Consider the following 22415-nt stretch of genomic DNA (forward strand, 5'->3'; position numbering starts at 1 on the left):
GAGCTTTTGCGGTGTGGAAACCTTGCCGCCACCGAGGCTCCTTGGCACAACCTCTGCATTCTTCTCTTGACCATCACCCTTGGATTCCTCAGGGGCACTGCCATTAAATAGTGTACTGCCGTCCAACTTGCCAGTTTACTGACTTAAATTCCTGCATGGTTTCCACCCTCCGCCCTATGGTCAAAAGCAACATCCTTTTGCCAGTCCTTGAATTGAATGACTTTTCCCAGTGGTTATGAGGCAGTTTATCCACGCTGGCACTGCTGCCAGCAATGCCAGCACCCATGTTACGGCTGGTATTATATTACCATTGTCTCCAGACAGCGCCTTTAAACATTAGCAGAGCCCTGTTTTATTGGGTGTGTTGAGTTACAACTGATGTAGCAGGGAAACGGAGCAACTGTGCTAGAATAGGGATTAGCTCACACAAAAGATGACACTTTGTATCGCTTTGCAACTGTTATCACCCCAACGCGATCCTTTTCTGGGAAGGATTGAAAAAAAAAAAATTTGCAGCCACTTTTTTTTATCCGAGGCTACAATAACAAACCAGCTGAAGTCGTGCCAAAGAAAATTCTTACATGTCACTAATTGTCAAGAATCGCTGGCTGCTGGACACGTCTATTTAATACGGAGAGTATCCAAAACAAACACTGCCACTGCTGACACGAAGATATGTGCTGTCTGTGCTGAAGTGCCAACCTGACAAATACTTCAACCCTCCCTGCTTTAGTAAACCAAGACCGAGTCTCTTTCTCAGCTGTTATAATGCACGGCTCAGTGAAGTGGCCAAATGTATTTTTTATTGCTCCCTTTGATGTAATATTGCACAAAAAAAAAAGAATCCTTCACCCAGCCCTTTTCAGCCTTGTCGCTACAGCCCCTTTCACAATTCAGAAATCCTGTAAAGTGTCTTCAAATGGATAAAATGAAGGTGAGATTTAAGACGTTTTCAATTGTTCTGAGCCACATAAATTCAACTCTTTTGTTTTTTTAACAATCCTGCGAGGGGAAATTCAATTTTACACTCTGTTATTGAGACATGCTACACACACATAGGCTGAAACACACACACACATGCACAAACTGGATCATATGGACATGCACTAATGGAGAGATGTCAGAGTGAGGGGGCTGCCCACAGCGAGCACTCCAGAGCTGGTGGGGGGTATTCGGTGCCTCGGCAGTGCTCAGGAAGTGAACTGGCACCTCTCCAGCTACTAGACCAATTTCCAGACTACCGACTATACAGACTAAGCTACTGCTTAGATGCATAATTTCATCAGCCTTACTTCATTTCAGAGGTTGTTGATATGTCACCTAAAGCTGTTGATGACCTCTTAAAATGAACAATTAAGAACAAACTGTGCAATACTTGTGAATTCTATAGCTAACAATAAAAAACATGGATGAATCATATTTATTAACTACAACTGTAACATAGTTGAATTTTCTCTCCTCTTGCCTCCGCTTGCCCTCCCTGAACCGTGCGTATCAGTATTCTAACACACCACTTAGGTCAGGATCAGATAATGCCACAACAGCTCTATGTGACTTCTGTTTGATCGTATGTGTTGATATTGGAGAACAAAGTAACTCGAGCACCATTTTGGCTGCAATTATCACAGGGGAAAGACCCTGTGAGCGTCAGTTTCCACAATCAGCTTACTGACAGTAAAAATTTGGATGAGTTAATGGTAGCTTTAGAGACAGATGTGAAAAGGGCTGGACTTTTAAAATGATCCTCACTGGTCTTCAAACCGACACTTGTGACGCTTGTTGCTGTTGTCTGTCTGTGATTGCTGCAGGAGGTGTGTCCTGGCTGGAGGCTCATCAGCAGGATCAGCTGCACCTGGGCCTCATGCACTCTTGTCTACAAAGACCTGCTGGTTTACCTCATTAACTCTCTGACTTCTGATGCTCTGGTCCAGCTCTCTGACGTCCAGCTCTCTGAGGTCTGGCTCTCTGACGTTTGACTCTCCCTCAGCCTGACCAACATTTGCACATTGATTTCTTTAGTTCTTCATGTTTATACACATTTCAACACCTCACACCACAAGATGCTTTCACACACATCTGCACGTTCACCACTGATAATACAGATTAAACACACCTCACAACTCTTGTTATTGATTAATTTAACTAGTTTTGTAATAAATTGTTCGTTTTCTGTGATTCCTCCGGTCTTTTGCCATGACCCACGACCCGGGTTATGACAAACTAACATCAGATTCACCCATTTATAAACACAGCAGCTTCATTGGCCCAACACTTTATATTATGAAGATCTAGGTAGCTACCCCTCTTTAATCAGTTTTGCAGTTTCAGGCTATGAAACGATACAGTGATGCACTGCACGATACACTGCCTCGTCAGTATTATTGATAAACAAAAAACAATGAAAGCAAAGAACAATCCACATGTAAACAAATAAATAACACTATGGCACAAGCCATACAGCCTCAAGAAACACTTTAAACTGTCAGAGTTTTGGATGTGAGGAAAGCACATGATGGTAATATGAATTGTGTGCAGTTCTGTTATGTACAGTCCCAAAAACATCCTCTTGGTTCAAACTTTATTGTAAAGTGAAATGGTAAGGACTAAGAAGAGCAGCTTGTTTTTTGATTCAACAATTGTTCCTGACTCAAAGCAAACCTTTATGCTCTTGATAATTTGTCCCCTGACCTCAAAACTGAATCCACACAATAAGCTAGTCAGGGCAGGAGAGCAACCACAGGAAGAACAGAAGATCAATGCAGGGATCTTTGCAACTGCAGAGTACTGGCAGCTTTCAGTGGACCTTGAGAAAAAGCTCAGATTCTCCCAGCACATAGTCAGCACCGCTCTGAGGCCAGACATCCTCCTGGTGTCAGAGAATACCAGGAACATCAACATCATCCTGGAGCTGACAGTGCCACATGAAGGAGGAACCACATGGAGGAGGCTCAGGAACAGAAGGGGAACAACATCTGGTCACTGATTGTTGTACGCAGGGCTGGACAACTAGATGTTCTGCCATCAGAACGTCATTGATGCAGCCGAGGAAGACTGATTTTGGCACTGGTTCTATAGAGCATGCTCATGGGGATAAGTGAGCACCACACGAACACAATCTGCATACTGCTCAACCACGGCTGGTCGCCTGAGCCAGGGTGTACTGACAATGTGTTCATGTGCATCTAAATATATAATCTAATAACCAGAAGACACACTCCAGAGAAATGTCTTTGTATTTGACAAGTGGGGAGAGACAACTGGGTGCACACACATTCATACGCTCATTGACACAATAAAAGGCTCAGGAGGAATTTGTGGTTAAGTATGTTGCCCAAGGACACTCTGACATGACATTTACACCTTTCCAACATCTGCGTAGAATATTTCTATCAAGCTGGTTCAACAAATAGCTGTCCAGTCTGATTTTCTCTCATTGTCTCCGTCTGTGTTATAAATTAAGTGCTCTTTCTGCCATATTTTCCTGATACATATTCCTGAAACCTAGTGTGAGATTTGAACCAGACTGTCATTAATAATAATGCCTCTTTATGATGTGAGATAATCAGCCAGAAGATGGATTCTTTCTATATATTCTTTTTAATGCATGTCATAACTGGTCAGTGTCAGACGAAAGGATTTTCCTTAATTTTGGGGGGATTTTCCACAGAAGGAGTCGCAGTGAGTGATATGTTTAACACTTCTGAGCCACCAGGGGTATTTTTGTCCCCTTTAAGATTCCTAAACATGGGGCGCTGGTGGTGCAGTGCTTAGAGAGCGCGCCCCATGAACGGAGGCTGTAGTCTTCTAAGCGGGCGGCCCAGGTTCGAATCAGACCTGTGGCTCCTTTCCTGCATGTCATTCCCTACTCTCTTTCTCCCTGATTTCCGACTCTATCCACTGTCCTGTCTCTCTAATAAAGGCACAAAATGCCCAAAAATAAATCTTAAAAAAAAAGAAATAGATTTCTAAACATGCTCCAAAATGACAATATCAGCAAATTGGAAAGATGTACAGCTTTTTTCACAGGGTCACTAAATGAACACAATACAAAAGTTGTCCTCGGTGGATTTAAGTGGGTTAATAAGAGATGAGTGTATGTCTGTCTAGTGAATATTTAACTTTTGTGAATATTTAACTCCACCTTTCACATAACTTCTTTAACTTTGGATGGCCGAGACATTATTTCACTATTACCTCATTGCAAGTCTGGGTTTTTTAGGCCATGCACTGTCAAAACTTAGTAACCCAGTTGAGTCTTCGGGAGTGGATGTCAACGGAGAGATGACAGTCCAGATCTGCGCTGATCTGTACACGGTGGTCGACCACCCGCAGACACCCAGACTTTCAACATGACGTTTCAGGCGCTGTCTCAACCCTCCGCCAAGCACCACATCAGGGACTCGAGGGGAGGTGTAACACCCATGCAGTCATCCGCATCGCCTGAAAGCTTCCAACATCTTATTAATGTGTTAAGTGTCAGTGATATGAAAATGGTGATCGCCTGAAGTGAAATAAAGATGCACTGCTAACATGTATTTGCTCTTAAATGAGACAGGCGTGGGCATGCATTTTTAATCTGCACAGCTTCCAAGACTTCAACATCTCTTTCAAAAATTAAAATAATGAAAGCAGAACAAGCAGGGGCCGCATGGCAAAGCCTCCAGCTGGTGTCAGCGTGCAGACAGCCCACAGACTGCTTGACTCATTTTATCCAGCAAAATCTGGAATTCCAGGTAAGTAGAGGTTTCTGTTAAGCACTTTACTCACTCATCCTTGCCTCTTCATTCTTTCTGCAGCGAGGACCTCAGCTGTTGAGATGGGTTTAATTTCCTCGGAGTGGAAACCAAAACAAAACCAGCAACACGTGTCGAGGCTGATGGTACAAAACTGCAGTTTCCATGGTTTCACATGTAAAATAATATCAATCAGAAGTCAGTGCTGCTGACATTGCCCCACCAATCACAGACTCTGAATAACATATATGTAAATATTTACTGTTGCTCTGTCAGCCTGTTGCCAACGCAACCCTAAACAGGATAAGCTGCTCCAAAATGGATGGATAAAAAAAAAGTACGCCTACACATTATTGTACAGTTTGACTACATGCTACAACTTGCCAGAAGTGTCAACAAAAGAAAATACAGTCAGTTGGATTATTCTATTAATTTGTCTACCAGCTGAGCAGAAGTCTTTTCAGAGAAAGGCGAATGTAAAGATGACCAACCCTTTCCTCCTCATTCCTTCTGTTGGAGTCTCAGCAAATAAACCACAGTAAAGACTTGACGAAATGTTATAGGCGGCCACAGAGAGAGAAAAAAACACCTATTACTCAGACACAGTGACTTTGCACTTCATTCAACAACTACATGTGTTACCAAGTGTTTATGGGTCCCAGCGAGTGGCCTGGTGGGACACAACAAAAGGGAGCGGTCTGCTTTAATAGGTGTGTGCCGGGAGAGACGGACAAGTTATAAGTCTAAGACTGGACAGTGTGTCGCAATGAACAGGGAAGTGGCAGAGCAGTGATTACTCTTTGGGCATCAAAGATACCCTGAGGACTTTTAAACTTGTAATATAACAAACATTGTGAGCTTTAAAGCAGTCTGCATACTAATACCCCCCAAAAATTAAAGCATTATATTCAAGTGAAACCTGCATGAACGTGAGCAGATTACCCATTTTAGCAGTATAAAGCCCTATACACATGGGATTATTAATATCTTGAGACCTCTGGTAATTTAGTAACTACCCCCATGGCAGTGTTGGATAAAGCGCATTAGCAATTGATAAGCAAATTCTGAATTTATTGACATTTCTAATTGAACAATTGAGGGGCAGCATGACAGTGACTGTACATAAAGCCCTGCACTCTTCTTCTTTTTAAAATCTATACAAGGAGACCATGTAGTGCTCCTCGCGTTTTGCAGGGAACAAAGCCTTGACGTACACACACTGTTAGCATTATAAAGGCATTTGATTTGGACTTGTTTAAAGATAGAATGTGTTCCTTACAGCATGCTGCAAAGGCATGTCATCAAATCATACAGAGACATCTGGTTCCTCTGATGAATTTTAGTTTGCTCTTTCTGTAAATCCATGCTAGCGAGATAAGCCGGCTGAATTTGCGCCCAAAATGCTGTCAAACCTTTGTTTACAACACCCAATGCAGCCTCCATTGTTTTCAGGGTAGAAAAAGGTGCAGAGACCTTCTTGAAAAACAATTACCAACTCGAATGACTGAGGTGCTGATTTGTACTAGATTACTATTATCAGAGGACCTCTGTGTTTGCTGAAGTATGGTAATTTGCCCTTACTTTTCAAATTACAGAAATGGTTGATTCACACAGAATTTAAATTAAATTAAAATTTTCAGAGGTAATAATCCTGTGTGCACAAGTTTTACATTTTACTAATTCAGGTGAGGGTGAGAAGAGATGGGTGGGGTCATATAACTAACTTTGAATCTGGGTGACAGCGCTTCAAGTTTTGGTGACACAAAAAGTGAATGTTGGGTCATTATTTTAACCTAAAAAGTATGTGTTGTCTCATCTAAACCAAGTAGCTCTCTTCCCTTGTTTTTATTTTATAACTTTTGAGAAAGGAAGGAAGCCAAACAATATATTAAAACAAGAAATCACGTGTACACAAGGATGGGATGTCAATGTCTAGAATTTTCAAGCCAAAAATTGCACAAATTTCTTTGTATTACATGAATTGTTTGATGGTTATCGGATTGATTTATTATGTGTTTGCAGGGTTAGACATTACCTTGTAAGCTTAGCTTGTTGTGTAAAAGGACAATGAAAGATGTCGTACCTTTCCGGAAATGAACTTCAGATGGAACATTCAACCTCACAGCATAACAACAGCAGGTAACAGATAATCATAACTTTAAATGACTGGCAATTATCTGACTCAGTTTGTGTTTCATCAGCTGAACCTACATTTCTTTGAATATGAATAAAATAATTAAGTAATCAAGTGCCGACTTTTCCAGTTTCCCTAATTAACATCACCATGCGACCAGTTGATCTTATGCTTGATTTTATAATCTTTTAGAATAATCAGCACTGGAGTCTTGAGTTGGGAGGGGGTAATTACTTCATTGGGGTCATCAGGTGGGAACCCTCGTCCGCGGTTCAACAGCAACACCTGTTGCATCCCAGGTGTGCCCACCCACCCCCACCCCCACCCCTCTACCTGACCGTCTTGCAAGCCAAGCGGAGACATATTCCTCTTCCTCCATGCGAGCCAGTTGCTGCTTCGCTCAGCAGCCTCTAAAATTGATTTCACGGCTTGTCGGAGGGCTTGTCCTGAACCCCTATTTTTTTCAGCAGCCTGGTTGTTGAAGTGACCACCAAACCTCCTCACACAACCTCAACTGGATTCACCTGGGTATGCCAGCCGGGTTGTTCGGTTTCAGCCTGAGATCAGCTGTAAGTGATCTCTGGCGGAAAAGGTGAGTCTCTGATCTTGGTCAATAAGCATTTTCCAGTCACCTGAAATAACTCCTGGTACTTACCAAACCACCAGATGAATCATAAAGAATGTGCAACACCTCACAACATTGTGAGAAAATAAAGCAATCAACAGAAACAAATTAACAAGCAGCAATTACGGAGCTGTAGGATGTGGTCTTCTGCATCCCCCACCTGGAATCCCACATAATCATATACTGTACTTCTTTAATTAAGCTCCTTACGGTATGTTTAGGATTCCTTTCTCATGACATGAGAGTACCTAATTTAAGAGTTATTACATTTCCATTATCATTATCTTCATTATAATATCAAGCTAATGATCGGGTCTCGTGAGTGTATTTGTGTCTCTCACACACACACACACCTACGCAGGCGCAGACCCGGGGGCAATCTGTGGAAACTTGTCCCCGTCTATCTTGATCTCATGTGTGAACAGAGGTTTGGCTCCCCTCTGTTTGGGCTTGTATCACACCGAGTCCCAAAGAGAAAATGGTTGGAACATGACCTCATCACGCAGAACAAAAGCAAAGTGAAGCAGGAGAGAGAGAGAGAGAGAGAGAGAGGCTGGGAGGAGCAGCGCTGCCTCAGGGGAGCCAGGGCTAAAGCCTCCACTGATGTTTGAGAGATTAGGATTTGGGAAGTAAATACATCTAATTGGGAGGGTAAGGGAGGAAGAAAGGAAGGAAGGAAGGAAGGGAAGGTAAGTGGGTGGGAGGGAGGGAGGAGAGGAAATTCACAGCACAAGGAAGGTAGCAATAGTACAGTAAAGAGATGTTAAAATGAAGCAGGTCAAGCTTAGTTTCATCTGAGGGTTAGTTGGGGCTCATCAGGTTTCTCCGTGCACTTTCTTTCAGTGCTCGTTTTCTTTTGTTCCCCCAAATAAGTTGTACTGAAACATATACACTTAGCGGTTTTAAAAGTGTAAAATGATTTATGTGCCTGGCCAAAAAGCAAATTATTATTCACCACATGATATTCAAGTTTACCCATCCCCTTTAACCGTCTTTTTTTGCAACCCTTTAACACTCAGCAGGTGTGGTTGGATACTCCCAGCACTCATTAAGTCTGTTCCAGTGGTTATTAAAAAAAAGTTTCATTCAAATGGGGATGTCAAAAAACGGATTAAATCCAACAAACTGAGTAACAAAATGACTGATACTATATTCAATATTTTGCATGAAATTAACCCTAAAATGATAAGATGGCTACCCATTGGTGATTTATGTTCGTAATGATGAAGGGCTAAAGAAAGTCGGGAGACCACAGTTAGGTAGACTTGCTTTAGCAGAGATGCTAGCAATTAAACATACATTAAATAAACAGTGTTTCCACTGTCACCAGGTTTTCATTGTAAAGCAACATTTTAATTAGGGTTGGAAACGACAACAGGAATCTACAACTATGCCAATTTGAAAAAATTCTGCTAGTAATTTTTTCTGCTAGTTATTTAGCAATAAGTAGCACATTTGTTCGCGCTGCCCTTGACCTCTTCCCCCTTTTTAATTTTATGTTTCAGGTCTTCTTATTTTCTTTTTTTGTTTCACTTTGTGACATGACAATGGTGGTTTGCGCTGTTGCCTCACAGAAGAAAGGTTCCTGGTTCAAATCCCCATCATACAAGGGCATTTCTCTTCCAGGTACGCCAGTTACCTCACAGACCAAAGACATGCTTGTCAGGTTAACTTTTTACTCTTAATTGCCCATAGGTGTTAGTTTGACTGGTTGTTTGTCTCTAAATGTCAGCGCTGTCCCATTCCCATTGACAGGTCCAGCCTCCGCAGCTCCAAGAAGGATAAATGGTAGGAGATTGACATCACAAGGATTTAGTCCGTATAAACGATATGTTAGATTTGATCCAAAGTTTTATCCTGTCATCTTACGTCCACCTTTTTTTAAATGCAGTCATACACCTCCAGAAGCCACATAGCAGAATGGGCGTCCCATGATATCTCTTTCTCATAAACTGTCAAACAAGGCTATGTAATTACTGCTAACTCTCTCAAATACCTGCCTCACTCTGTGCTTGACATTGTTTCACAAGCCATGTGTTTACCTTGTCTGATATTATCAGTGATATGTGAGTAAGCAGAGGGTGTCATGGCTTCATGTTGGTGGGATGACATCATTGTGTAGATGGGGTTGATATCTGCAAACAGGGTGTTGAATCCCAGTGGGAATGGCAGTACTAGCAATTCTTCATATAGGACAGGAATCAATGACCAGATTTTAGAGCTCACACTGAGAAGTTACATATGTTCTTGGACATTTGAGGTTCTGTGTCTTAGCATTATAATGTTTACTGTTATTAATACTCTCCTCTACTGAGGCAATGGATTTTCTTGCTTAAGCAGCTAGCAGAAGAAGCATGAGGTCTGGTGGAGCTGCTTCCTGTATGCAGAATCCACTTGCACCAGTCTCGCTTGCTAGTTTAAGAAAAACGTGACCTGACATCTTGAAACCACATTAAAAAGGTTTAACTAATGTAACCTTTTACAACAGCCATGAAAAAATACTCAGAAAATTTGTAGATTTCATTTAGGCTTTAGGGAATCCAATGCTTTTTATGACTTCCAAAGATCTGCAGATACCCTGGCAAGCAGGGGACACTGCCTTTTTCCACAATATGCTGGTTTGTCAGGTTTGGCAAGATGTTACAGACTGCCTGGATACAAAAAAAAACACTAATGAGGTTTAGTCTCCATAATCCATTAAAGTTTTCTTTTCAGACCGCTTCACACTTAATCCGAGCACCATTTTGCCTTGAGGACACGGTCTTGCTTACATTACAGCTTTGATAATTGGGGTTATTGAAAAAGAGTTCATGAAAGCACATCTCATTTTGCCTCTTCATTTGGCCTGATAGTTGATGCATTCAATATTCTAAATACCGTGTTGCATGATAAACTTTGGTAATCATTTGTTGTAATTGACATGTGAAGTGGATTAAATATGGATCTTGGCAGCCGGCATGTAAGCATTTACTGACATGGTTCATGTGTTTGTTTTGATTAGAGTTTCCAGATGTTGTGGTTTCTGTCTCTGCACTGCACCAGATAGTTGAGTTGTTGATATTAAAGCTGAAGCTATTAAGGTTTGTCTTTACAGGCCGGAAAACATATGTGGTTCCCTATTTCCCAGATGTCTTTGGACACAGAGATGCATTTCCACTGATCTGGTGTTTTGAGAAGAAAGATGCTTGTACCACCATTATATTGTTTTAAAAAAGTATTGACTATCCCATCTATATACAGTCATAATCATTAATCAGCACAATTACTGATTACCAATTATTAGTCAACTTAAAGGCAGAGGTGGTAATTTTCCTCCAGATACACTTTTTAAGATTTTGGTAGAAATTGTCTTCCAAACTAGTTCCTGACAGACATTAATAACTTGTGTGCTGTGAAAAGGGAATGAAGAAAATCCGTCATCTGTAGAAGTTGTAAGCCTGTAAAAACTTTGACCAATGTCTGCCACGAGGTACCAATCTGATGAACCAATCACACCTCCATGTCTTCCTGCTCGTTCACCTGTTGCATGCACTAGCCCACACTCAAAGCGCGTCACCGATGACAGAGTTTATTTACCGCTGAATGAGACATGAGACGGCGTAGTTTCTACACAATGCAGGAGATGAGCTGAGGTCCACTTCTGGACCAACTGCGCTCGTGCATGTAAGTGAGGGGCGTGGCTTTTTAGGGAGCACAGAGGGGAGGTGGTTGGTGTAGAAGGAGCATTGAGGGAATGCTACTTTCAAAATCATGCTAGTTTTAAAAAAATTACCAACCCTGCCTTTAAATGAACTCAATTTCAATTATTTTTCTCCCATCTGTAACCCTGCATGTTGCATCAGCAGCCATCACATTTAAGGAAGGGGAGATGCTTTGAAAGCATCATGATAACTCAAACTGTCTGATTAAACATTTTTATGAGCTCATTTCTCTTTCTTTTCTTGATAGTGGGCTAGGGGAGTCAGGAGATAAGTGGTTCATGGACCGTTTGGCAAGAAAATAAATTCCACAACCAATATTCAAAGTGTGGGGTACAAAAATGGAATTGGATTTTGTGAAGCAAGGGGAACACGGCTTCCCATCAGCGGGGGAATTTGCACCCTTTGCTGTCAAGGGAACAGAAAAGTTTGGAAATTCCCAAGCATGCACTTTCCCTGTTTACACTTAAATTGACCAAAAGTGGACCTGCTTTCAAAAATTGAAAAGGTTGCTTTGCTTTAATTATGATGTTTCAGGACATAGAACAATGTCTGTGTTTGGTGGCTTGTTGAGTAATACTGACCAATCTGGTCAGCAGTTTTTCAGACAATAGTGGAGTTTGGTCGTTTTCAAGATATAAATGTATCCGACATTTGATAGATGAAAGGATCCTGGTAGAAGAAGGAATTTTTTAAATAGTATCCTTCTTCATAATTAAAACATAGTTGAACATTATGAAATACACTGCATTCTTCGCAGTGGCCTTTTTGTTTTCTAGTAGCTCTGGACACGTCTCTGCTCTGATGAACCTGGTGAAGATATCCTCGGATAAAAAGCTAAAATTATTGTTGCCTTTATCATTAAATATGAATAGGACGAAAGGCTTTGCGTTTCCCAGGTTTCAATGAATATACCATAAAATCAAGAGTATAAGTTGCACCAGTACTTAAGATGCAGTATGCATGATGTTTTCCATCGCAGTCAGCAAAGTCCACAATGTGCACTCTGTGCAGCTGTGGAGCTCTTTTAGTACCATCTGTTTTCACCATGTGGAGTTTGCAATGTTGTTAGCTAACAGTACACTGGTTGACATTGTGGTGAGATGCTGTGAAACCTCTACTTAGCTGTCAATATCAACCAATCATACTAACATTGACAGAACATTCAAAAATGCTCACAAACTGTCCATAATTTTATGACAGCAGTGCATATTGTGTGATATGATAGAAAGCTTTAGCCTTATCAGATGTGTCAACTTCGGTTTCAAACTCTAAGTATAAGCTTTAAATCCCAACTGTATGTACTCTGTTTATCCTTGCTACTTTAGTTTGAGTCTAGAGACTCATTGCACATTGAAAATGTTTTTATTGCACTGTCAAACATTTGGAAAACATATTTTGTCATGACATGAGCATGGAAACTATCATGATCTGTTCTGGTCATTCGGTCATGGGCTTGTGCCAGAAGCTTGTTAAATCACAATGAAACTGCAAATGGTCCCAAATTTCCGTACAACACTACAAATTAGAGATGACGGGCCGCATGATTCTGTCAACCACATTGCAATAAGCATATAGCAACTCGTGGTTCTGTTGTTCTAAAGAAATTCAGCGTGGATTTTTTGAAGGTTGCGGAACAGTGATGTAGCGTGTCAAACGTTGGCACCCTGCCCTCCAGATGGTGAAGACTTTTTGTGTAATATATGTTAATATGAAAAACTTCTATATAGTCTATATATTTAAATAGGTCAGTGCAGTTTTACCCAGCTCGGAAAAAGAAACCACCCTGCTCAAAAACAAAACCTAGTTTACATTTTGTTTACTTATAATTGAAGCTCAGGGGCAGTTGTACTATCCCAAGTCAATTGGGTTCAGGCCAAAAGCATCATAATGTTTAGTGAGTAATCTAGTATTTCAGTGTACTTGAGCTGCCTTAACTCGTGCACTCAAAGACACTGGAAGGAATGAGAAAAAGACACCTAGGAAAACATTCCACGAGGGGACCCTGCTCATGCTCAGGCTGGTGTCCCCGGCATTCCCTGCATGTCCAATGAAGCCATACGAGCATATTAGCATTCTACTGACATGGGAAGGTAACGGGACACGAGGGGATGCCTGTGGAGCTGCAACCAGAGCTGGTAAACATTTATATACAGGCATGCTGCTGCCCGAGATGGGCATACATATACTTCTCTTGAGCTCCGCTGAGACAGTTGTGGTTAAGGAAACTGAAGGATTGTGATACTTTACCTCAATTTAAGGAGGAAACAATGGAGGAATTCTTTAATATTCGGAAAAATGTGCTTATTTGCTGTCTTCAAGATCTTGAAGAGAACATAATTACCATATCTGTTGATAAGTATGGTGCCTTTACAGTCTCTGCTGGTTTCTTTGCAACCTCATCTTGACTGCAAAAGTCAAGAAGCGGACTTAACAACCTCTCATTTATCCCAAATTTCTTGATTTGATATTTGAATGTATTCTGTGTTGGGCACCTGGGTAAAAATGCCTATTACACTCATATGTGTGTAACAGACATAAGGCTTTTACTGTCATCCGGTTAGCTAAGCTTAGCATAAAGCTTAACAGCCGTCCTAGCTCTAGCTCCAAAAGAAACAAGATCTGTTTACCAGCTCATGTGAGTTCTTCTTAGCTTGGGTTAGAAGCTTCCTGGAGTTTTGTGGACTGTGTAGCAACTGCTGAGAGAGAAGATATTGCCTGCAACACAGCTGTCCTTTTACAATATTTTTCCTATGAACTCTTGAGGGAATTATGTCTTTAGAGAAATGCCAGTCCTCAAGGAAGATGATGTCCCTAGCTTCCTAACCCCATCTTTACACATGGTATTGGTGCAGATACAACTAACTAAGCGGCAACCTCCAATGTTGAAAAATGAAGCCAATACTGATAGTGCACAAAGACGGCAGTTCCTTGTGTGTCCACTTGAGGCTGGTTCCAAAAGACTCAAAAGTCACATACACACCCATGTTAAAAGGCCAATTTTTACAGCAGAAATAAATATGTTCACAGCCTGGTGCAAATCATTATTTTGGTCTGAATAGTTAGCTAGTTTTGGCGCACACTGTATAGTGGTTGAATTTTTGGATAACACATCCGTATTGATTATATGAAGGCTTAGTGTTGCATAATTAGGGGGTTGGCTGAGTTGACTGACAGGTGGGCTAGTTTTCCAATAAGCTGATGTCTGTCGTTTGGCTTCAAAAGTCCACTTTCGAAACCTAGACTACGTCCATGTTTTAACAGTCTATAAACAAACCAGTCTTCATGCTACGCTAAGTTATACACTTGTAGTGCCACATTTAACTTACAGACATGACAATGGTTGTTGTCTTTTTATTATTATTGAACGCCAGGCAAGAAATCACATAAGTATATTTCTCGAAAATATTCATAATTTCCCTATTAAACCGAGAAAGTGCAGCTTATTGGTTCAGCAGTGCTTTTGTAATTTACAGAACAAGATTACCCAGTCTTTTCTTTAATTATGTAATTTACTTACACAAATTGAGTCATCGCATGCTATGATATCAAACAAGAGCAAGATAGTTATTGGTCTATATCACGATTTAACATTTTGGGGGTTATTTTAGTTAGCCTTTTAGTTTTTGAATTAACCTTCTTACGCAACTGTGTTTGTTTAGAAGGAATGGAGTCAACTTTACCCTGAAGGTTTTTTTCCCCTTGGTTACTATTTAAAGCAGGCTCTCAGACGAGTTGACAGTAGGCTCAAAGACCTAGATTAACATGTGTATTTTGGAAAATCCACATTTATGTACTTAAGTTGTGTCATTTAAAAAAAACGTTCCTTGGCATAGAAAAGAACATCATTTCAAAAACACAAGCATGGTTAATGCCCAGTGCTTCAAAGTTCACCTGGGTCCTTCCAGTTCACGGCCCGGCCCTACATCATATGCTTAACCTTATGTGCACTCTAAATGCATCACATTTTCCTCCCACATTTGGACCACAGTGGAATAAGTTTTAATAGCATAAGAGGGGATGCTCTCCAAAATTCCTGTGTGGTGAAGTTTGAGAGACAGCTTGCCCTGGATGTCAGACAGCGTTTGAGTTTGATGTGAGGGGCCGTGATCCCAGGGCCCCCGCGTTTGACAGCTTTCTCATCAATCATTCCTGCATATTCTTTAAGTAAACTTTTGACTCATAATCTTCCTGGCCTGCTGTTGCTATCTCTTTGTGCTGAAACAAGTTTGTTTTGCTCCTTATAGACACTTTGTCATGCCTGGTTGTGGAGTTACAGACCCACCAGTGATGGAGGGCGGTCCCGGCTTTACTCAGCTGTACTATTGTTCTTCTAAGGCTTAAGGTTTAAGTGGGAGAGCCCTGCCTTTAGTTTCAGGTACCTTAGAGCAATGGAAACAACTCAATCACAAACATCTGACGCATGTACCATAATAACCATATCTCTAACAATGTCAGAAAACACAATGTTACCTTCAATTACTGTCCTTTAACGTCTGTGCATGAAATGAAATCAATAGGACATTTTTCCCTCTGCTGATGACCTCATGCGTCAGAGATGCCTGCCGTCATTAAGGGAGCTCTCCCTTTTAGACAGAGAAATCCCCACAGGTTTCTGATCAGGACTTGCCAGGTTTCGATAAAGGAGGTTCCATCCCCACCCCAAGTCTCCATAGAGATTGAGCTGACTAATAAAAATAGCTTGGCTGCACTGTTTACCCAAAGCGGGACGTTACTTTACTGTATTTTCCTTCCCTGCATCTCTCACCCAGTTTTAAAGCTATGGCTGCTTGACTTATTTCTTAGTGACTTTTATGTCAATTCTTTGTAACAGGCTTCTTGGCGATCGTTTTTAAGAGTCAGTCTTGACAATTTGCTGTCAAGAAAGTATTTTTCAATGATTTGCCTTAACACGCCTTGGGTGTTTATGTTTGCATGTTCATAATACATGAGGGATCAGAGTCTCGTAGTGAGACAAAGGGTTCCAGGCAGCAGAGAAATGAGATCCAGATGGATGCCTTCAGTGTCCATCTTTACTTTCAAAGTAAACGGGAATGGGCCATAAACGTCAGGATGGACCATAAACGTCAGGTTGAGGAGACAAATAATAAGTGACAGGTGAAGTTCATGGAGGTACGATGAGCTTTTTCTTCAGCTTAAAAGGACAGATGTATAGGGGTAGCTTCACCTTTTTACCTTTTTAACTCTCTTATCACACAGTGAAATGTTTTATGGTGACACGTGAGTATAACCCATATTATTCACTACAAAAAAAGAGCTGGGTGTATGGGTTATATAGCTTTTTAAAATGTACTTGTATTTTACATTTATTAGATTTTGCCAGAGAAATACATAATCTTAAAATACATGAGTGTAAATGGTAAAAAGACTTGAGCTTGTAAAGCACTTAGTCTTCTGACTATTAAAAATACTTTTTAAACCGGATGCTTACATTAGCCCATTCACATTACAGCAACGGGAGGAATTTGATGTTCAGTGTGTTGCCAAAGGACACTTTGACATGTGAGTGCAGAAACTGGGAATCAAACCCTAGACCTACCAGTTGATAGATGACCAAACATTAGGCTGTCTTAGATGATTAAAACCACCCCTATGTTTGATATTTATGCTTCCAGATCGAGCTGCTTCCAACAGAAAACCTACCATAGCCAATGAGAGTAAGCAGACTGGGAAGAATCACAAACCAGATATTGGGAACTTTCACAGCTCACAAACATTGCAGCGAACAGAAACACAACTGTGCCCCGAGCCAATTGGAATATTGAAAAAGAAGACCAGCACTGTTGCCTTTAAATGTCTAATGTGAGACTTACCACAATGGGGCAGGACAGCCAGCTGACAACCTTGATTGTTCTCCATATTTGTTTTTCTTCTGAAGTAACATTTGATTACGAGAGTTTCTGTGAGATCTCGTGTCTGTGGTTTCGCCACTGTGAGATCTTTACTAAAAAAGGCAGCTTTGTGGTCTCGCGGTCTGGCCAAATCATCTCGTGTGTGCATTCAGAGGATTAGAATGTTAGAAATCGATTGAAACGTTCTTATATTGGTGGTCTCCAAGGTTTAAAAAAAAGATTTATTAGTCTTCTAGTGTGTAGCCAGTCTTAGTCACAGCCGCCCTTCCCGGCTCTCTTGTCAGTTGGTGTTGATTGGGCCTACAATGAATTACAGCGATTTGACTCTCACCTCTAAACTCCCCGGAGCTTTTTCCAAAGTGCAGCACCACTCTTGGCTCTGTGACTGTAATACCTCACAGAACCATATACTAAAGTCTTGACAGCCATGACAGTTTATTATGTCATTGTTAGTCATCCTTCTTGCACAACAAAGAAGATGTCATAGCAACAAAAGGAACATAGAACACAATGAAAACAATGGACTTAGTATGATCTCTGAAGAAACCTGATGAAGAACTATAAAATATGAACTTTGCTGACAACAAGAAAGAATCTTGTTGTAAAGTTTTTCATTATTGGAAGGCACCAGAAACTTTGAGCAAAATTATAAATACAGAAATTAGCAATTTAAGGCTTAGACGAATTTCACCTAATATAGCAGCTGTGTGCAGTAATTGGAGTGTAAGACTCAGACCTCAGTGTGCAACTGTTTCCACTTGCTGTATCTAGAAACACCAATGATCTTCTAGGCTTAAAAAAGGGCTTATGATGATGATGTTAGAGACTGAAAAAGCCCAAACACTTATTAGTTTGACAGTCAATAAAGTGTTTTTATTCCAAAGTATCCATTAACCAAATTGTCAGGCTGGACAAAAATGCATTTATAACATTTGTTAGCACTCAGGTACCTAGTCCTAGTTGAGATAGAGCTCAAATAGGTCTCTATAAAAGTAAGTAAAGTGAAGTAAGGCCTTTTTACAGCAGACACTCTGTCTTTTGATAGAAGGAAAAAAAACATTATATTCAAGTGTCCCAGTAACCCACAGTGCAAAAGGCCCTATAGGAAGAATCATGGTAAGCATTTTTCTTTCTAAGTTCATCCCATGTCATTTTAACACCATCAGAGAATTGTTGATGTGCAAGAGAGTATACAGTAGAGCAGCATTCATGTTCATTATAAAACACAGTTAATGTTGGGTAACAATAGGATTTTTCTTAAGTTCAGGCATGACATCTTGGTAAGATTTAGGGCATGGTTTGGTTTACAAAATATGCCAGCTACATCATTTATATAGCGAATGTAAATTAAATGATGTATCATACTTGATGAAAATAAGCCAACACTGACTTTTATCAAAACAAACAGGTCACCAATCTCTCAAAAGTCCAGTGTTTGTTTGACCAACCTCATTGCCTCCTGCATACACAGCCTTTGTTTCTCTTTACTCTACCACATCTGTCACGTCATCACTTCACAGTAACAGTCAGTAGATATTGAAATGAATGAAGCAGAAAATAGTTCTGATAACACATACAATCAGGGAACACATTCTCTTACTGTACAATGTGATGGAAGGCATTTACAAATCCAGATCAAGCAGTCATTCATGGTATTATTTACACCTTTGCTGGAATATACTGTATGTAAAGTAAGTAAGGCCAATCAGATTTAGCACTGTGTGTTGATGATGAGTGGATCTGTTTTCTAAGTCTTCCACACAAGTTATACTACCTGCTCTGTCCCTGCTCTGTCTTCACTGCTCTCCATTACTACCAACACCACTGATCAAAGATGTCACAAAGAGCCAGACCATCATGTTTCTCACCATTTGATAACACTGGAAAATAACGTGTTCAGCTGGTAATGTGTTGACTTCTGCATCCACAAACCGTATTGAACCAAATAACCAGTTTAAACTAGTAAGCACAGGGCGGAGGTGGCATGAGAGTGGGTAGTGACAGGATGATGAGTGAGTGTGCAATGCACAAGTGTAACAGACTCAATTTATCTCAGTCTTGGAAAGGTGTTGTGATGGATGTTTTCTTCAAGTGTTTTGGCAGTCAGGTTAGCAACCATATTGCTAGAAGGGCTAGCAGTTTGGATGATTGACAAGTATTTGTAGTTTTGACAGATTTACACACTGCTGAGGTTTCATTAACTCTGGATTTATATTTATGAGAGCAAAATCGAGCATATTGCCATTTTTGTTAGCTTAAAGCAGCCCTGGTAAAGTCCAGAACGTTTTCTTTGTTGATCATGTAATTCAGAAAAAGAGCTGTTAATTAAATACTGCATTATTTTTGAATCTGTGCGATTATTCCAACGGTGAGTTTCACTATTAAGCCTTAAGCCTTTGATCATTATATTTAATGGACATGAATTGGTTTGTTATTCTTGTAAATATGTCATTATGTATAAGCTGTTTATTATGTGGATTATGTGAATTATGTCGTGTTGTTATATGCACGCTATAGTTCTCGTTTGAGGCTATTACCTGGAGTAATCTAATGAGATGATTAGTCATGTCACTGTATTTAACCTGTGTATGCCCATGTGATTATGCTTGGCAAGCCCCAGGAAGCTACATGTGAAACTCGTTGTTAGCGCACAAAAAAAGTGAAAGTGAATTAAAATTCTTGTCTTTTTTTTTGATTCATTGTTGGGCCTTTATTGTAGAGATAGAATAGTGGACTGAGCTGGATATCAGGGACAGAGAGAGAGAGTATGTAAAGACATGCAGGAAAGCAGCCACAGGTCAAATTCGTACCCAGGCCGCCCGCTTGGAAGACCACATCATCTGCACATGGGGCACACGCAGTCATTTTCACTGTGCCACGGATTATTGATTAATTTATTTCCTGATTTTACATATTTCAGTGTATAATGTGTGTGTGGTTACTATAGTTCAAGTAAATCACTTCAAACCGCCGGTTAAAGGGATCGGGCCTTGTTCTGTAGGGATCATTTCTGTTAAATCATCAAACACTTTGATTACAATCTGACACACAGCTGCAAAAAAAAACAAGCACTTTTTGTGGATTTACTTTGATTCGATGCAAACTCTGATAGCAAAAAAAAAAAAAAGCAGCCATTTCAGACTTTTTTTTTTTTCATTTTCTTTTCGAGAGATTTCCCAACATTTTGTTCCTAGAAGTCAATTAGACCCCAAAATATGTCAAAACAAAACTACAGGAGTTCTCCATTATTCACTTTCCAAAACTTTGGATACCCGATTGCCTACAGTAGTCACAGCTGTGGCCAGGATAAATCAAACCTTAAACTTTATTAAAGAATGAATTCCCTGTGAGCACAATACAAGCTAAAATAACAAAGTTAGAATTAGAATTCAGAACAGAACACTCCTCGACATTAGATCATAGTGTGTGATATGGATGTCCCTGGATGTCTTAGGGTCAGTTGAGGAATCAGGCCTTTATCTCAACATCAGGGACAATCCAGCTAAGTGATACAGCACGTACTGAAAGCAACGCCACAAGCCAGTTCTTTTGGGGCTTTAAATAACATCTTGACATTAAGCTGTATCCATCAGATTTGACTTTGTGCAAGACACTACAATATTTGTTTGGCAAAGTGCAATGACTCAGCTCATATTTGCATCTGATCCGCACCATTGTAACGTAATGGAATACCCCGACAAATTGACAGCGCCCAATATTGTTATATTTTTTGCATGCCATGCCAGAAAAAGAGTCTTGACTAGAATCCAATCAGTCATTCAAAGGGAGTGAGCCAAGAACCTGTCCACACTGGAACAACAGTCTTTCTTCGGGAGTGCAGGACCTTGTCATACTGTTTACATGCTGCTTCTCTGGCTCGATAAGACTTCTGTCTTTTTTTCAAGCACAGCCTGATGTTTGCTAGATTGTATACTGAACAAAGTGTCTCACAAACGAAAAAAGATGTAGATTTTGTTTGGTTGAGCTGGCATTGCGAGGGCTGTATTAATGTTTTCTTACCAAAATGTTGACGCAACACTCCATTATTCGTGCCTGGCCCTTGCAAACGTTTAGATTTGTGCAGAAGAGGGAAGAAAAACTGGTTCCCTTTGTCTTTGTCCAAGAGGAAAAGTGTGGATGTGCTCATGCAATGGAAAACATAGCTGAAATGCAGAAATTCCTCACGCTCATCATTCTATATTAGGCGACAGCACAGCAGGGTACTTCAACAATACAGCCAAGTGAGTCATTTTTCCAGATCAACATTAGAACATGTCACACATTTAGCAGTATGTAATGACCAGATAAACCACAGAAATTGTTCATCTACTGTTCTCAATTTATTTCTGCATCTCCACCTGCCAATAATGAATCAACTGAGGCAGGCTTTGCTTTATTTTCTCTTCAAGCACCCTGAAAGTACAATTCAGAGACTCTTTCATCTCCTGACCGGACAGGACATTGCTAGTGAAGCTTAGTATGTCAAATAAACTTTCTTCTTTGAGGTTATCCCTTGTAAAATCTAATTTAAGACATACTGTTGGCCAGAAGTGTCATCGCCCACAAAGCAAAGCTTGGATGTTATTTTAATCTCCTCACATGTGACCTAGAAGAGTTATTTATAGAGTTAAAAAGCATTGCATGTAAGAAAAGAAAGAAAAATGTTGTATTGTTGAACCAAATCTGTGTCTGTGAAGTACTAATAGCTGAACTTGACCAAACATGACAATGCCCAGTGGGGGTCCCCCTGCAACAATAGGGCTAATGTGCACTTCTTGCTTTCACAGTCCATGTTCACTGTAAGTTTCTTATAGATACCATCACCATCAGAATCAAAGACATGATTGGAAGCGTCACATGAAGTATATAGTTCGGTGATTGTGCTGCCACAGAAAACTGTTGTCATACTTAAAATAGATTTATTTCTTACACTCTTTTTTTTTTTAAAGATTTATTTTTGGGCTTTTTGTGCCTTTATTTGAGAGATAGGACAGTGGATAGAGTTGGAAGTCAGAGAAACAGAGAGTGGGAAATGACATGTAGAAAAGGAGCCACAGGTCGGATTTTAACCTGGGCCGCCTGCTTGGCAGACTACAGCTTCCATACATTGCTAACCACACTAACCACTGCACCACCAGCACTCCTTACACTCTTAAATGCACATTGGAGTATAATTTTTTTCCCATGTAAAATCACTAAATGGCAAACTCCAGTGTAAAAAATAAAGCCAATTTTTGTTATCGCAGATTGAAACATGTTGACGGCCTGGTTTGAAAAACTAATTTGACAACATTAATTAGCTAATTATGGCCCCCACCCCACCACTACCCCCTCCCCACCGGATCGTGGGTT

This window comes from Labrus mixtus, chromosome 13, assembly GCF_963584025.1.
Source record: "Labrus mixtus chromosome 13, fLabMix1.1, whole genome shotgun sequence".
In the NCBI taxonomy this organism is placed as follows: domain Eukaryota; kingdom Metazoa; phylum Chordata; class Actinopteri; order Labriformes; family Labridae; genus Labrus; species Labrus mixtus.